The 6,665-nt window shown below is 35.9% G+C and overlaps 1 pseudogene; it reads left to right on the top strand.

Moving 5' to 3' along the window:
- Positions 1-202: 202 nt before the first annotated feature.
- Positions 203-1,965, top strand: LOC134278096 (uncharacterized; annotated as a pseudogene).
- The last annotated feature ends 4,700 nt before the right edge of the window (positions 1,966-6,665 follow it).

The raw sequence follows: 6,665 nt of genomic DNA, 5'->3' as shown, positions 1-6,665 counted from the left end.
TTTCCTTGCTATGTATATACTGTGGTAAAAAGTGGGGGGGGGGGGGGGGGGCAACCAAATTTTAAAAAGACATTTTCTATAGTAAAATTTACCTTGGGGAAAAAGGGGGGGGGGAGGCAGGCCTGCAAAACATAACTCTTCTATTTTATTTATTTGAAATTGCGTAGCATTTCTTTAGTCAGTGACCCATGCCTCCATTTACAGGGTCATCTGATTTTTTAACCGAAGCCCCAGAGATGGACCCCCTGGATAGAGCTCAAGTACTCCTCCTCTGTGACCTGTGTCAAAGAGCTGCATTACAGAGTCATTGTGAACTTTGTCAGATTAACCTGTGTAAGGCCTGTGTAGGGGAGCATCTATCTGATTCATCTAAAAGACACAATGTTGTACCATACAAACACATAACCGCTATTCCTAACGTTAACTACCCAAAATGTCCAAACCACGCCAAGAAACATTGTGAACTTTACTGTGAGAAATGTGACATTCCTGTCTGTTCTACCTGCATCTTCTCTGGGAAACATCATGGGCATAAGTTAACAAATATCTTACAGAATCCCGGCTTTATAAAAGAAATTTTAAACAACGATTTGAAAGAACTAGAAAAAAGAATATGTCCTACATATGAAGAAATTGCATCAGATTTAAACTCTGAAAAACTTGATTTGGAAAAAAATTATGATTAACTGACAACAGCTGTCACCAAACAAGGAGAATACTGGCACAGAGAAATTAACATCATTGTCAACAAACAGAAATCTGAAATTGATGAGATGAAAAATAAACACTTGGCTGCTCTTAATGAACAGGAAAATGAAAACAAACAGACCACGTCTGATGTTGAACAAAGCATACTTGATCTGAAGAAAATACTGGACTCCAATGATGTCTCCCTAACCTCTGCATATAATTCAAGGATTGCTGAATTTAGAAGTTTACCTCCTAAAATCAAGGTTTCATTACCAAGTTTCTCTCCTCATAAGATCTACACAGAACAGTTCTATCAAATGTTTGGTTCTCTGTCAGCATTATCCATTACAACAGAAGAACATGGCTACACAATGATGACACCAGAAGCTGTATCCTGTTCTCCAGTCAAACCGCTGCTTGATGAACCAGACCTCATCACCACCATAAACACTGGGTATAGACTATGCAATGTTACCTGTCTCAGTGATGAAGAAATCTGGACACGTGGAGGAGACAAAGTCATGAAACTCTACAACCTCCAGGGCAAACTACTGAAGTCAATCAAAACCAAGTCTAGGAACATACCACGTGACATAGCAGTGACAGATAGAGTGGAGATGTAGTTTATACTGACTCTGGTACAAGAACTGTAAACATGGTGAAGAATGACCAGATACAGGAAGTGATCAGACTACAGGGATGGGAACCTTACCATGTCTGTAGTACCTCCTCTAGTGACCTCCTGGTTACCATGAACAGTGATGATGATAAACAATCAAAAGTTGTCCGTTACTCTGGCTCCACAGAGAAACAAACCATTCAGTTTGATAGTGAAGGTAAACCTGTGTATTCATCTGGTTCTATTAAATACATCAGTGAGAACAGGAACCTGGATATCTGTGTGGCTGACTATGGAGCCCATGCTGTATTGGTGGTTAATCAGGAAGGAAAACTCCAATTTAGATACACTGGTCATCCCTCTACTACCAAGGGATCATTCTATCCATACGGCATCACAACAGACAGCCAGAGTCAGATCCTGACAGCAGACAGTGACAACTGTATCCACATCCTAGATCAGGATGGACAGTTCCTCCGTTACATTGATAACTGTGATCTACAGTATCCATGGGGTTTATGTGTAGACACCAGAGACAACCTCTTTGTGGCTGAGTATAGCAGTGGTATATTGAAGAAAATCCCATGCATGTAATCAATGTTTTATATAATGGCATGTTGTGAAAGAATTTTTTCCAGTAACCAAAATCGCAAGATGACGTAGTTTAATTCAGGTGCACTTTCTAGTGCTCATGTGTGTTTGTGAAAATATTTTCAATAATATTATCTATGAGGTATAATATATTTAAATGAAAATTTTTTAATAATAATTGTTTAAATTCTATGCAAGGTTGAAATGATCGACTTCTCAGTAATATAACGTATCTTTGAAACAGAACCTCAGTATTTCAAAATGAAAACCATGTATATTTGTGAGCATGAAGAAAAACATCACTTTGACGGTCTAGCTGCCATGTACTTCACAGTGAAGAGTTACAGTAATTATACTGTTCAGTACTTTTGATACAGTTAGAATAATATGTCTTTTGATCTTATTATAAATACATGTACATCCTTTTAATCTAGATATATTTAAGTTCTTAATTGACCGTGTTGACCAAGATAAATTTATTAACCACTTTATTCTATGTTTATCATGGATTCCTTGTGACTCAGAGGGTGCAAGATAACAAGGTTTGCCTGTATATGTAACCCAAAACAAAGATGAGAAATCTGATTCAGAAAACCTTTTATTGTAGATGTTTTCATTTTAATTCACATACATCTTTAATACAGTAGTGGTATTTATTTATTATAGTGACATGTGTTAAGTTAAACAAAAACATTTGTATAAAATCAGCAATAGTATAGAAACATCCGGTCCTTTGGGCCTATATGTCACCTAAGACAAATCGTCAGTATCTATTATTTCATCACGTGATTTTTAAATATAAAACGTATCTATAATGGACTGTTTTTGCAGTATTATAGTCACAACAAATAATTTAATATAGATCACTGAGTCTTGTGGGATGTATTCTGTCGTCCATCCACCAATATCCTAATGCATATTATGAGCAGGACAAGCTTAAGTGTGATCGCGACCTTCTGGAGTTTGATCTGTAGTTATAATTGGCCTTGGTTTAATGCAGCCGTTTGCGTCGACACGAAACAATCTGCCTTGCGGTAGGTTCCTCAAAATGGTCCGTGCATTCATTTCAATGAGACGTTCTACACGAGATTTGCTACTTTTAATAAATATTGTTTTGTACTCGTCCGTGTCCTTCAGTTTCATTTTGTTTCGCAAAACCAGTATTTTCTCATCTTTATTGTTGAAACAAAATTTAATAAGACCAGGCCGATTATTTAATCTGCTTGGGATCCGCATTGCCGCTATCACTTGTACGTTTGAGGAGACCTCCTCTCCTAGTGAATGAATAAGATCCTTTGCTTTGAGCAAGGGGTCCTAGCCTTCTGAAAGCTGTAATATCGGCACGGTCTAATGGATTTGATTCGCCTGAGCACACATTTGTACCGCTATCGTTTACTGCCTGTATACGTTGTTCGACACCTTTTAGCCGAGTTTGTAATGACTGAGTAGTTCTCAGGAGCTGGTCTACACGCTGCGTTTCAAGGTCCATGTCTACCGATAGCCCGAAGTGATCTTATTTTTCATCAATGTTTTTTATCAAATCAGTTCTTAATTTATCAAGCTGAGATTCAAACAGACGTCTCATGATATCTTGATTAGATTTAAGATCTTGAATAGCACTTATAACAATGTCAAGCTTGTCAGATATTGCAGAGTCAATGTTGGGTGGAGTGTTATTCGGTAATGACCTTGAGGCCATATTTGAGTTATGTAGCTTTTTCTTTCCCGTTTCCTTCGAAAATGAATTGTAGTAAAATTATATCATTTTACTATGAATAAATGTCGCCTACCTTACAATCAAAGGTGACGACGAATACCCAGGTTTACATGGTAGGTAAACACAGGTACATGCAACAATATAACACAGGTAAAGCAGGAAAACGTGGTGAAGGGTTTGACTGGTAATTCTCGACTGAGGTAGGAATCGTGCCGGCACGGGTGGATGGCTATGAGGTCAGGGTGAAAGGTCATAGTGGACTTATTTACATATGCAATTTCACCACATTCCTCCCCGTTTTATTTAATAAGCTGTGGGACAAATACTGTAATTTATTCAGAGGAATGTAAATAAGAAAGATCTAATTATTATGCAGTATGACATGGAAGACGTATGAACTACAACATGTATCCCCATGAACTTGGCCGGAATTACTTCTAGCGCCTTAGTTCCGCAGGATAAACATGTATGTATGTGGCAAGATTGAATATGGTTCAATCATTTGCGAATTAAATCCGCATGCATCTTCCACACTGGATCAAATGATCATATTAATTTAGCCATACATATTCCATGTTGTCTGTTATACATTTCCTATATTTTAACACTTAATTCATTGTCAAAAGGAATCTACCTATGACCTAACACTGACCTACTTCCATGAGAGTCCTGTAACTGAATGGTTTCATGACAAATGGTTTTAGTATAGTGAGGTTCAGTTGTACCAGTATAACTTAATCATGTATACAACTGATTTACCTAATTACATTGTGCCGGAGTGCAGCCTATGTTAGAACTTTATGACAGATAAATTAACTAAAATGTTGCAATGTATCCTAATAATTAACTTAGTATATATTACGTTTAACTTCTTATGTATGTCATCACCTTAAAATATGACAATGCCTAGTACTAGTACTATATAACTTATACTAACTTAAGCCTAACCTAAACTAAGTATATTTTCTTATTTCCTATCCTAAGAACTAACTAAATTAACTGAAGAAAGTATGTATCCTTAATTGTCGACTAAAGATAGGATAAGCCAGGAAATATAATTATTAAACGTATTTACAAAACATATTCCGCATCAGAACCGTCACTTTCTAAAATTAGTTAGCCGGGTATGATACGGAAAATGTACAACAAATAACTATATACAAACTATATATGTAATGCAATCTGCCCAATACCGTCACTGAGAAAGGTCAGCCGGGTGGAGTATACATTCGGAAAGCATAAGGTTATTTACATAAAGCAATCCTGCCCAATACCGTCACTGAGAATAGTCAGCCGGGTATCTAACGGAAAGCAATTTGTCTATATACATGAGGCCATCCGACTTAATATACTGTTACTGATATCAGCCAGGTATATCCAACGGAAAGTATAGGTTGCATGATTACACCAGTCCTGATTGAAGTATATTTCTGGGCATCTTTAGGAACTGGGTCAAGGACATGCAACAGGATAGATCATTGCAGAATTTTGACTTATATACTGCCTGAATATGCTTCACCCAGATTTGACTTAAATATAGAATACTAATGAAAGCCTAAGTAGTACTAAATAAAGTAGTACTAAATAAAGTTGTACTAATTTAATCAACATTAAATCTGCTTTGATTGAGCAATAATGATACTAAGATATTCACTATGATTACAACCTTTCCAAAATAGTAATGACTATTCTTAAACTGTATAATTTCTTACTAAAATCTCAAATGCTACAGATATAATAAGGGTACTCTAAATGCTTTCTAATGTAAGTGAGCTTTAAGTACTATAATCATGATGATACTGTGCCTATCTACGCCACAAGCACATTGAGCATTGCTATGTAGTTAACATTGATTTAGAGTTACACAGATTAACAATTAATGGCTTCGACCAAAATATATAGGTATTTAGCTATAACTAATAATGATATATTTACTGAATTATCATTGACATGTTAAACTATAAAGACTTTGAGTTGCAATAGACATTATGTACTTATAATTGTGAACAACAGTCAAGCAATACTCAAATACATTGACTTGGGTGCAATAAGTTACTTTAAAGCTAGTACTTAAATGTTATGCAGCTGAACTCTAAGATTGTTGCAACTAGTAATTATATAAAACTTAACAACTACACTGCTGTTAAGACCTGCAAACTACAATCTACACATTTCCCCTCCCTTTTATTTTTAAAAGAGAGAAGTAGTGATAATAGTTTGCTGTTCTTAAATTTAAGTAGTAATACTACAAATGTATAGCTTATCTGATGTAGTTTGTGCACAGTTAGCTATACTAGTGAATTTAGACTATTGTAGACAAATCATTAGAGTACTATAATGGCGACAAGTCTACTTGTAGCACTTAACACTAATGACTAGTAGATAGTGCTGCAAGTATAATTAGCAATAAGTAATTTCAGTATAATTATCGACTTACTACGTTACTAAATATCTAAACTAATTATAAGAACTACTTTAAGAAAATTAGTCAACTACCAACTATGATGTTCCAGTTAAGAATTAACTACCAGTTCTAATGTAAATATTAGATACTTAAATTATAAATAAATTATATCCAAATAAGGTCAGACTGCAGTAAAAACTAATATTATTAACTGCAATCTACTAACTATTAGCTACTAAATACTTAGTACTAGAACTATAATGTGTTATTGTAAGTCAGTAAGTAAACACTGGGTAAAAGCATTTCAGGTTTATTGAGCAAATGATCTACATAATCATGATGGGCCATGGTACAACCCAACATTTATTCTCTAGTGGCAGCCCAGATGGAATGCCCAGCCCAAGGTATACAAATAGGAATACACAAACAAGGCACTCTCCAAAGCAAGTTAGGGGGTTCTTGTCGGCCGCATTCCAAGTAGACCTGGTTGGGCCATCTGTGTTGTCACTTTCAGTGGTGTCTTGATACACAGGTATTTCTGGAACAGACGCTGTGGGATAAGCATTCAGCGCTTCACTAATCTTCTCATCATGTATTGACAGCTCCAGTAGTGAAGAGGTTGCTGTTCCCTTTTCGTCTGTACT

Source organism: Saccostrea cucullata, unplaced genomic scaffold, assembly GCF_032062105.1.
Source record: "Saccostrea cucullata isolate Sc308-1 unplaced genomic scaffold, CSIRO_AGI_Scuc_v1 ctg15046, whole genome shotgun sequence".
Lineage (NCBI taxonomy): Eukaryota > Metazoa > Mollusca > Bivalvia > Ostreida > Ostreidae > Saccostrea > Saccostrea cuccullata.
This window is presented reverse-complemented; position numbering and strand designations above follow the sequence as displayed.